This window comes from Tursiops truncatus, chromosome 10, assembly GCF_011762595.2.
Source record: "Tursiops truncatus isolate mTurTru1 chromosome 10, mTurTru1.mat.Y, whole genome shotgun sequence".
Classification (NCBI taxonomy): Eukaryota; Metazoa; Chordata; class Mammalia; order Artiodactyla; family Delphinidae; genus Tursiops; species Tursiops truncatus.
The window spans coordinates 45,913,988-45,925,937 of NC_047043.1; the positions used below are offsets into that span (position 1 = coordinate 45,913,988).

The 11,950-nt window shown below is 48.6% G+C and overlaps 1 long non-coding RNA gene across 1 annotated transcript; it reads right to left on the minus strand.

The window, feature by feature from the left end:
• Positions 1-7,313: 7,313 nt before the first annotated feature.
• LOC117313886 (uncharacterized) lies at positions 7,314-9,902 on the minus strand. The gene is made up of 2 exons (XR_004528472.2): positions 9,330-9,902; positions 7,314-7,997 (listed from the first exon to the last, which is right to left on the minus strand). It is a non-coding gene; the product is annotated as an uncharacterized lncRNA (long non-coding RNA).
• Between the last annotated feature and the right edge of the window lie 2,048 nt (positions 9,903-11,950).

Here is an 11,950-nt window from a genome sequence, read left to right on the forward strand (position 1 = left end):
TGCCCACACGAGGCCTTTCTTTCTGACCAGTCAGTGCGCAAGTCCCAGCTGCCTGCAGAATTTTGAACCAGGTAAAACCAGGCTCACAGGAGAGGCGTTCCTTTGCCCGACATACCCTAGTTCACCAGTGGCTGGAACGAGGAGATGCTGAGGCCTTGGGGATGCTCTAAGACTGCACACATTTTACACGTCTCAAATCCCTCTTGGAAGCCATGAGGTGGCCTACGACTGGGGCGTGCTAGGCCCCAGTCACAATAGGATGCATCTGCCCTTCCTCAAGCTTCAGGTTTACTCATATCCTGGGCTGGCACACTCACTCTTGGTTTGATGGCGCTTGAGGACGCCAGTGCCTTCATGCGAGCTCTGGCCCCATTTCCCCATCACTTTACGAGCCGTGGCTTCCTCGTGTTTCGAAACCCACTCGTGATGTTTTCCCTAGAACCTTGACGTCTGGGATGGTGCTAAGCAAGCATGCAGGACACTGCTGGGTGTGGGAGCGGTGAGGGTAGTGTTCCAGGATATTCCGGTTGGTGTGGGATGGTGTGGGCAGCTCAGCGTGCACAGGGAGCCTTCTTGTAAGAGAATCAACTACTCAGGAGTGAGTGGTTCTTGGGGAGACTCAGTAAATTCAGCAAAGTTTGGGACCATGACTTAACCTAGATTCAGAGTCACATTCAGCCTGAACTGGAAACAAACTGGGCAACCCACTTTGATTTTTCACCTGCTGTAATATAAAGAAAAAATGGAGTCTGTAGCTGTCTCTGCTGCCTCTTGGTCAGCAAAACATTAGTCTTCATTCACAGAAACTGGGCGGATACAGTTGACAGTACGTATCTCTCTTACAGGTGTATAAGTCACGCAGACTGCATGCTTCTCAGGGAAATGATTATCATGGGGTGGAGAGGCTGGGGAGCTAAAAACTTTGACCTGGCGTGGGCTGCTGGCCCAGTCACTCAGTCTGGCTCCTGAAATCTGATCTCCCAGGGCTTAAGGGCTGATGCGTCCTTCCTGTTCCACTTAGAGCTTCCAGAACAAAGAAGGATGCCACAGGGCAGGAACCAGGATGAAAATGTTGAAACAACATCCACCAAAGGATGAAACATACCTTAAATAATTCCCCAATTAGTGTTCCGACTGGGGCTCTGATCTTCACCAGCTGGGTGACTTTGGGCACTATACATCTGTGAGCACCAGTTTCCTCATCTGCTAAACAGGATAACCCCATAGTGCATGTCAGCTGAAAGGCATACTTTGGACAACATGCGTAAGCATGTGCACACTGTTGGGCACAGAATAAGGGCTCAACGATGGTTGGGTGCTCCATGGAGTCAGGCTCTGAAAGCTGGGGCAAAGCCCACTCTTAGAAGTAGGGAGGAGGAGGTCATTGCCACATTTGAAGGCAAGTAGCGGCACTTGCCACAAGTGTCCTAAGACTTTGACTGACACAAATGGAAATGGGGAAGCTAGGTCCTGAGGATGGCACGTTTGATTCTCAGACCTGGAATTTAGCCACAGCTCAGCTGCAAGCACTACAGTAACCCTAGATCTTGGGAATTCACACTGCAGCATGAGAAGACAGACTTGGATATCAATGATGTCTCCTCTGGGACTCACCGTAAGGGCAGACTATGCATGGGCTCGGCCCGAGGGAAATCCAGAGGATCCCAGGCCTTCCCGGGAGAAGAACCCCTTCCGCCTGTTGTCACTCTGACAGAAGCAACCCTGATAGGCTTGGAGAGAGATTTCAGCTCAGGTCCCTAGTAGCAGAGAGGAAAGGCCACGTGGGCATGTGTTCTTGGATAACTAATAATTCATCAAGACGTAGTGAGCTCACACAACACACCAGGCCCTGGGGACGGTGGCCAGCAAGGAGGGCCAGAGCCTTCCTGGTCCCTATACTTCTTCACATCCTCTTCTCCGCATACTGCTTCCAACTCTGTAGATACTTTTCAATGGTTTGGCTTGGATTAGCTGAAGAACTCAAACCCACTTGTGGCCGTCGCAATGCCTGTCTAACTAGAGAAAATGTGAACGTCTGAAGATCCATGAGTTTGGGTGTTACATCCAGTCCATCTTTTCTGGCCTAAGGGCTCACTACCCAGAACAGATTTTGTGGGTGTGGAATCTGCTCTCTCAAGCATGCATTACGTAGTATTGCATCTAACAACAGAGGACATAGGAACATGTCCTCTAGGAGCCACAGGTACAACTAAACGCTTATCCTTGGAATGGTATTGTTCCCTGACATTCATTAGCAGCACTCTTTGTCTTCCTCCAAACCTCTGCCTCTCATATACAAACACACAGACAGACACACAGAGAGGGCAGAAGGGACAAATTGGGACCAAGGAGGTCACAGCAGAACCTGGCCACAGGCTCAGCCCACTGTATCTACGTGCCAGGCATCTGTGAATGAACACCAGGCCGGGGCCCGTGCACACATATGCAGGGGAAGGCCGAGCTGACCCTCTGGGGCCGGCCGCATCAACAGACAGGGTTCCGGACAAAGGACTCCTGGTGGCTGGAGCTAGAGGCTCTCTGCTGAAATCCATCGCCAGCTGGGCATCCCCTGGGGCACGGCAGGGTGTGTGCCATCATCTGGGCGGCTGAGAGACGCCCTCCCTGTTTAAGGGGTCTTGTCCTGGGAGGATGAGGGAGGGGCAGTCCTCCCCTGACTGTCACAATCTCTGCTCGAGTTTCTAATTCAGTCCATGAGGTCGGAGCTATTTTCATTTTACAGCTTCGAAAGTTTCTATTCGCTAAGGTTACCTAAGTAAAAAGTAGGGAACAGAGGATTAAACCCAGCCCTGCCAGGCTCCCGGATATGTGTGTGTGTGCTTTTTCTTGCACTATACTACCTTCTAGGGAATTTCTTTGTTTGGAAGATGTAACTATATTCTTCCCTGAGGAAGGCAGCCTTCTTTCAATGGCCTCAACATCATCCCCTTCATCCGGAGACCTTTCTGCTTGGAAATTCACTCAAGGTCAAGGGTCGATAATCTGCTGGAATGTTGCAGAATCCTGGGGAGGCTCAGAAATCTACGCTCTGGGGCGATGCACATGCACAAGAAAGACAATGTGAGCATGTGTGTTGGTGCATTGGAGTGTCTCTGAGTGTGTGTGGGTGAATGAAGACGTATTTCAGGTGAGAGACATCTTGTGATGGTTTGTCGGTGTGTGTTGTGTGTGACCTCACATGAGGGGTCAAGAATGGATCTATGAGGGAACATGAACTTGAGTGTGCGAGGGTGAGCATGCATAGGGCTGAAAGTCAAGTGGTATGCACAGGTGTTGCTGACTCCATGGTTAAAATGTGAAAAGAACATATGTAACAGGTGGCTCCTGGCTCTGCACTACGTGACCTGCAGGCCTGTGTGCCTGCACCCACCTGCCACGCAGCCAGCTCAGTCTTACAACATGGAGCAGCTGGGAGGCTGACGCCTGTCCCAGCGGGTCCTCTGGGACGCTGCTCCATCTTCTGTTCTCCATGGTCAGTGGAATTCTTCACACTTGGAGAATTTACACTGAATAACAACACCATGTGTGTCTTTCATACGAACGTGTAGCCCTGTATAAATACCTGTGAACGTGAGACTGTGTGAAAGTACTGCCTTTGCCTTCCCAACGGATCAGTGAGTTTTAAGTTCGGGAAAGACGGGATCCAGGCTTTATGCTTCCTGTAGCCACTAGCACGGTCAGAGCACTTGCCATGTTGCAAAGATAAAGACCACGGTTTGAATCTCACCTCCACCATGTGCAAGGTGTTGTTACACTGAACAGGTAAGGAGCTTCTCTTCACTCACCACTAGCTCTCATAGGAAGGGCAAGACCTGCTTCAATATGGTCGTATCTGTGTGTGTGTGCGCTTGGCACATGGCGTGCCCTTTCCATGCTTCCTCATCTTATCAGCCTCCTCTTGGGTGTAGGGTCTCCCTCCAAAAGACATGGCTCTGTCAGGAAGTGGAGAATAATAATAAAAGCAGGAGCTAACATTCATCCAACATTTACTATGTGTTACATCCTACTTACTATTTATTTACATTGTCTCATTGAAGACCCCTCCCCGTCAACCCCAGGTTGCAGGTATTATTCTGCCCACTATACACATGAGTAAAGTGAGGCTTAGGGAAGTATTGGATTCAGTCCATCATAGGCATGCATCTGGCACCCAAACCCACTATGACGGGATAAAGAAAAATTCCGCAAGATAGTCCACACATAACCCCGTGTGCACACAATCCTAGTGTGATAATTAGTGGAGGAGAAAATTAACTGAAGCCCAGAGAGGCAAAATTCAACCTTGTCTTAATCAACTGAGGGAGGGAGGGTGAGGAAATAGAGAATAAGAAACCAAATGAGAGTTCTGGGGCAAGGTCATGTATGTGAGGCAGGAGAGGAGCTACTTTGAGCCTGTGCGGACTGAGGTATCTGAGGGTGGGGAATTGGCTCAAAGAGCTCATCATTTTCAGGGAGTCCACTTAAGGTGTCTACAGCTTTTCAATTCATTTTGTGTGTCATCGTTGAGTTTTGTTGAATGCAACGCTGTGTTGGAAATATTTACGAAACATAGGTCTAGAAACTGGATGCGCCCCCAGCATTCCGTGGTGTCAAATAGTGAAGGTGGCTGCAGAGGCTATGTGCTCTCTCCACCACGGGACAGGAGCTGAGACTTTGAAGACTGGCCTCCTGGGAACAACTAGCACTCGCAACACTGGCTGCTGCTCTACGCAGTCCTGGAACGCACTGCTGCTTACTTACACACATCCCGCTGTCCTTCTGCTCTGAACCTCCCTGCTCCCGGTGTTCTTCGTGGAAAGACATTTTCTGGGAGCCCTGTGGTGAATGTCATTATGACACAGATGGCCAAGTTCTCCTTCCTCCCCTCAACAGCCCTCAGTGTTCTCTCTCTGTCTCCTCTGAATTCTGAGGGCAGGAATGACGTATCTGTGGCTTCCAAGTTGCCCATGAATTAGGACGTCTTCCGGTCAAACTGCTTTTTGTTGTCTTGATGGTCTGAGCTTGCTTTCATCACGGGGATTAAACCAAGAATACTGGAGCCTTGTGTGTGAGTTTGTGCTTCCACAGCATCCCTCACATTCTAAATGAAAGGAGGGGCAGGTATTTACGAAGGATGCGATGATGCATTGCTGCTTGGGATGTATGGACTGGTGATGGATAAATAGGTAGATGGATGGAGCCTAACTGGAGGGCATGAACAGTGGTGGTGGAGGACGAAGAGACCAGCCAAGCATGGAAGCAATGCTAAATTAAAACTAAACGTTTTGTCTTTAGCGTATTCTGAATTCTACAAATCTGCTATCTATGTTGGGGATAATTCACAAATTTAGTTTATGTTTTGTTCCTTTCTGATTCCTTTGGGAACTTCTGTGGATTTTCAGTGATTCCCTTGTAGCCCAGAAACGTGAAATGGGAGACAGGTACAGGAAAAGAGATGCAAAGACCTCAATGTGGGGACTCTTAGTGAGAGAAGGATTCGGTGGAAAGGTATGGGTGTAGTGGACGTAATAGAAAGAAGTTTGGATTACCTGTGGGCCTGAGGTTACCACCGTTTACTCAGGTTACCCTGATACCGCAAGGAGTTAGGGTATGGAAAGTAACAGGGCAGTGAGGGAAAAATAGCCCAGGAGAAACCCCAAGCTAGAGAATCAATGGGTGCTATGACTTTAAAAATTATTCACAGTGGATACGTGTGTGTGATGGATGTATGATATTATTTTAACATCTTTATTGTGGTATAATTGCTTTACAATGGTGTGTTAGTTTCTGCTTTATAACAAAGTGAATCAGCTATACATATACATATGTTCCCATATCTCTTCCCTCTTGCATCTCCCTCCCTCTCACCCTCCCTATCCCACCCATCCTGGCGGTCACAAAACACTGAGCCGATAATTCCTGTGCCATGTCGCTGTTTCCCACTAGCTATCTACCTTACATTTGTTACTGTATATATGTCCATGCCTCTCTCTCGCCCTGTCACAGCTCACCCTTCCCCCTCCCCATATCCTCAAGTCCGTTCTCCAGTAGGTCTGTGTCTTACTCCTGGCTTACCCCTAGGTTCTTCATGACATTTTTTCCCATAAAATTCCATATATATGTGTTAGCATACGCTATTTGTCTTTCTCTTTCTGGACTTACTTCACTCTGTATGACAGACTCTAGGTCTATCCACCTCATTACAGAGAGCTCAATTTCATTTCTTTTTATGGCTGAGTAATATTCCATTGTATATATGTGCCACATCTCCTTTATCCATTCATCCGATGATGGGCACTTAGGTTCTTTCCATCTCCGGGCTATTGTGAATAGAGCTGCAATGAACATTTTGGTACATGACTCTTTTTGAATTTTGGTTGTCTCAGGGTATATGCCCAGTAGTGGGATTGCTGGGTCATATGGTAGTTCTATTTGTAGTTTTTTAAGGAACCTCCATACTGTTCTCCATAGTGGCTGAACCAATTCACATTCCCACCAGCAGTGCAAGAGTGTTCCCTTTCCTCCACACCCTCTCCAGCATTTATTGTTTCTAGATTTTTTGAGGATGGCCGTTCTGACTGCTGTGAGATGATATCTCATTGAAGTTTTGATTTGCATTTCTCTAATTATTAATGATGTTGAGCATTCTTTCATGTGTTTGTTGGCAGTCTGTATATCCTGTTTGGAGAAATGTCTATTTAGGTCTTCTGACCATTTTTGGACTGGGTTGTTTGTATTTTGTTACTGAGCTGCATGAGCTGCTTGTAAATTTTGGAAATTAATCCTTTGTCAGTTGCTTCATTTGCAAATATTTTCTCCCATGATATATGATCTTTACATAGACTGTCTCTTACACATTTTGTTAGCTTGAACAAAATCTCGTCTTTTCCTTTACCAGTGGGAGAGTTTTTGAGGCCAGGTTCTCAATTCATTTTCACCCACATGGCCTTGGAGTATTCTCTGAATTTCCATTTATTTGCCTCTACTCTACTCTTGAGCTCCTGGCTGGGTTTCCCTTACTCTTTCTGTGCCTCCGTTTTTGAGACGGGTATCATCTCCCTTGGGTCCAAAGGCTGTTCTTATTTTGAAAGTATGGGGGGATGTGTCTCCATGCGGCTGAAGTGCCCATCTCTCCTCCTCACCCTGGCAGGACCATGGAAAATGTCCTTCAGCTCAGAAGTGCATCTCCCCATGCCTTCTGCTCAACCTGCACCCACATGCCCAGCCCTCCTAGGGCTCATATTTAGGCAGCAGGATACAAAATCTGCAGGAGTTAACGACTGTAAGATGACGAAATAATCAAACCGACACATTCATGGCAGCGAAATTGTGTTTAATTGTTTGAAAAACTGGAGCAGAGACCAAGTGTGCTAGGAAAGGATGGTCGGGCATGTTGCTTAAGTTTCCAAGAAGCCAAAAGGGCGAAGTATACAAGTCTGCAAAGAAGATTAGACGGTTTAGAACCGGATCCTTTGCTAAATGGAAATTGCAGCTGCTAATTCATAAGAAATGTTGATCCAGGAAGCTGCCATCTTGGTGCTGCCTTTTCCACAAATGTGGCTGCTTCCAGAAGCCGGGGGTGGGAGGTGCTGACAGCTAGCTGGCTGAGAGAGGGGAGTGGGCTTCATGTTCTCTGTTCTGCAGGGAGCTTGGCCTCTGGCCCATGCCTGCGGTTTACTTCTGCTTGGACTTCTGGCACTGCTGAGGGTCTGGGCACTTTGGGATAGAGGGCTCCTTGCCCTTGGGTGGAGGTTGGCAAGGCTGCTTGCTGTGCTGAGGTGGAGTTTAGCAGTGTTTTGGTGGGGGGAAACAGTACTTTACTGGGGGGCAGCATTGCCGCGGAGGGGGACAGTACTGCTGAGGTGGGGGACAGCAATCCTTTGGTGAGGGGCAGCAATACTTTGGTGGGGTGCAGCATTGCTGGGATGGAGGGCAGCAATCCTTTGGTAGCGGGCAGCACAGCTTCTGCTTTGGATGATACATTCTGGTCTGGATGTGCACTGCAACGGAAAAGACACTGAAGTGAGGAACTCTAGAACCTTAGAGACACTCAACCCAGGAGAACCACTTGCCTCGTTCAAACCTGTGCCGTTTCAACCTTTGCCTGGTGGCTTCACCGATTAAATGTGTGTGTGTGTGTCTGCAATGATGTGAGTCAGTACAAATTGTAGCTACAGTTTGTAAGCCATAGCAAGGTTTTAATTGAGACAAATAAAGAAATATAGAAGGAAGGAAGGAAAGAAGAAAGAGAGGAAAAATGGGTGAAAGGAGAAGAGAAATGGAGAGGGGTAGAAAAAACAAAAATATAAAAAATGAGAGAGAGACAGACAGACAGAGACAGGAGAGAGAAGGAAAGAATAAGAAGAAAGGTCAGGGGCAATGAGGACAAATGTATTATCCTTCCACAGCAGATACTGTGGAATTTAGAACATGATTTTCTTGGATGTGAGTCCAGTCTCAAAAATTAACCAGCTGTGTGACTTTGAGCAAGGTACTTAACTTCTCTGTACTCTTCTTAAAGTTGTTGTAAGGATTAATGAGCATATAAAACTCCACACAGACACATGTAAATACACAGGTAAATATGAGTGTAAAGATATATGTGTGTGTGTGCTCGCGTGGTCACACACACACACACACGAGAACCAAAACACAATGAGTGCTCTTGTAAAGATTTTGACCTTTTATATAAATATCAAACAATTGTAATGGAGCTTGTTAACCACTCTGTAAGAGAATTCATAGAAAAGGCTCATCTAGAGACAAAACGACCGTTTAGATCGAGACTAAATTCTAGGGGAGAATGCACATCTTAGAGAGGGAACTCATGGATCCCCAAACACTGAGCACACGGGGGTGGAACAATGGTCCCTTACTCCCAGAGCAGGACATGGCCGCTTTACCACCTCCTCATGTCCTTGCTGCTCTGAGCTCCCTGGGCCTCTGCCCCCTGCTCCCTGAGGAGCTCTCCTCCCTCGCTGCACTGGCCTTTCCCTTCAGGGCAGCCCTGCCCTAGAGTTGGTGCTACCCTCTCCTAATCAGCTCCGCTCAGCTCCTGGCCACGACAACAGCGCCACCACAGACGCCAGCAGGACCCTCAAGACAGGACTCTTGTCAAACCCTGGACCCCCATCTCAGCCCCCACCCCACACACTTCAGATGTTGACTTGTAGCCCAAGAGAGGTGGGTCCCACATGATACGGATGAGAGAGGTGCCCACACGAGGCCATTCTTTCTGACCAGCCAGCCAGTTAGCCAGCCCCAGCTGCCCGCAGAGTTTTGGACCAGGTAGAACCAAGCTCCCAAGAGCTGCGTTCCTTTGCCCGACATACCTGATTTCACCAGTGGCTGGAACGTGGAGATGCTGAGGCTTTTGAGATGCTCTAAGACTGCACACCTTTTATACGTCTCAAATCCCTCTTGGAAGCAATGAGGTGGCCTACGATTGGGGCGTGCTAGACCCTAGTCACAATAGGATGCATCTGCCCTTCCTCAAACTTGAGGTTTTACTCATCTCCTGGGCTGGCAAACTCACTCTCGGTTTGATGGTGCTTGAGGATGACAGTGCCTTCACGTGAGCCCTGGCCCTATTTCCCCATCACTTTACGAGCCGTGGCTTCCTCGTGTTTCCAAAGCCACTCGTGACGTTTCCCCTAGAAGCTTGACGTCTGGGATGGTGCTAAGCAAGCATGCAGGACACTGCTGGGTGTGGGAGCGGTGAGGGTAGTGTTCCAGGATATTCCGCGTGGTGGGGGAAGGTGTGGGCCGATCAGCATGCACAGCGAGCCTTGTTGTAAGAGAAACAACTACTGAGGGGTGAGTGGCTCTTGGGGAGACACAGTAAACTCAGCAAAGTTGGGACCATGACTAAACCTAGACTCAGAGCCACATTCAGCCTGATCTGGAAACAAACCTGGGCAACCCACTTTGATTTTTCACCTGCTGTAATATAAACAAAAAATGGGGCTGCAGCTCTCTGTGCTGCCTCTTGGTCAGCAAAACATTAGTCTTCATTCACAGAAACTGGGTGCTTACTGTTGAGAGTACGTATCTCACTTACAGGTGTATAAGTCACGCAGACTTCATGCTTCTCAGGGAAATGATTATCATAAGGAGGAGAGGCTGGGGAGCTAAGAAACTTTGACCTGGCATGGGCTGCTGGACGAGTCACCCGTTCTGGCTCCTGGAATCTGAAATCCCAGGGCTTAAGGGCTGATGCGTCCTTCCCGTTCCACTTAGAGATTCCAGAACAAAGAGGGATGCCACAGGGCAGGGACAAGGATGAAAATGTTGAAACAACATCCATCAAAGGATGAAACATACCTTAAATAATTCCCCAATTAGTGTTCCGACTGGGGCTCTGATCTTCACCAGCTGGGTGACTTTGGGCACTTTACATCTTTGCGCACCAGTTTTCTCATCTGCTACACAGGATAACCCCATACTGCATGTCAGCTGAAAGGCTTATTTTGGACAACATGTGTAAGCATGTGCACACTGTTGGGCACAGAATAAGGGCTCAGTGATGGTTGGGTGCTCCATGGAGTCGGGCTCTGAAAGCTGGGGCAAAGCCCACTCTTAGAAGTAGGGAGGAGGTCGTTGCCACATTTGAAGGCAAGAAGCGGCACTTGCTGCCAGTGTCCTAAGACCTTGACTGACACAAATGGAAATGGGCAAGCCAGGCCTGAGGGCGGAACGTTTCATTCTCAAACCTGGAATTTAGCCACAGCTCAGCTGCAAGCACTACAGTAACCCTAGATCTTGGGAATTCACACTGTAGCATGAGAAAACAACCTTGGATATCAATGGTTCCTCCTCTGGGACTCACGATAAGGCCAGGCTATGCATGGGCTCGGCCCCGAGGGAAACCCAGAGGATCCCAGGCCTTCCCGGGAGAAGAACCCCTTCTGCCTGTTGTCACTCTGACAGAAGCAACCCTGATAGGCTTGGAGAGAGATTTCAGCTCAGGTCCCTAGTAGCAGAGAAGAAAGGCCACGTGGAGCATGTGTTCTGGGATAACTAATAATTCATCAAGACGTAGTGAGCTCACACAACACACCAGGCCCTGGGGACGGTGGCCAGACTGGAGGGCCAGAGCCTTCCTGGTCCCTAAACCGTTTCACATCCTCTTCTCCGCCTACTGCTTCCAACTCTGTAGATACTTTTCAATGGTTTGGCTTGGATTAGCTGAAGAACTCAAACCCACTTGTGGCCGTAGCAATGCCTACGTAACTAGAGAAAATGTGAACCTCTGAAGATGCATGAGTTTGGGTGTTACATCCAGTCCATCTTTTCTGGCCTAAGCCCTCACTACCCAGAACAGATTTTGTTGGGTGTGGAATCTGCTATCTCAAGCATGCATTATGTAGTATTGCATCTACCAACAGAGGACATAGGAACATGTCCTCTAGGAGCCACAGGTACAACTAAACGCTTATCCTTGGGATGGTATTGTTCCCTGACATTCATTGGCATCACTCTTTCTCTTCCTCCAAACCTCTGCCTCTCATATACAAACACACAGACACACACAGACACAGAAACACACACACACACAAACAAATGCAGAAGGGACAAATGGGTCCAAGGAGGTTTCAGCAGAACTTGGGTCTAGGCTAAGCCCACTGTATCTTCTGTGCCAGCCATCTGTGAGCGAACACCAGGCCGGGACCCGTGCACTCATATGCAGGGGAAGGCCGAGCTAACCCTCTGGGCCGGCCGCATCAACAGACAGGGTTCCAGACAAAGGACTCCTGGTGGCTGGAGCTAGAGCCTCTCTGCTGAAATCCATCGCCAGCTGTACATCACCTGGGGCACGGCAGGGTGTGTGCCATCATCTGGGCGGCTGAGAGACGTCCTCCCTGTTCAAGGGGTGTTGTCTCGGGAGGATGAGGGAGGGGCAGTTCTCCCCTGACTGTCAGAATCTCCCCTCCAGTGCATAATTCAGGCTTTG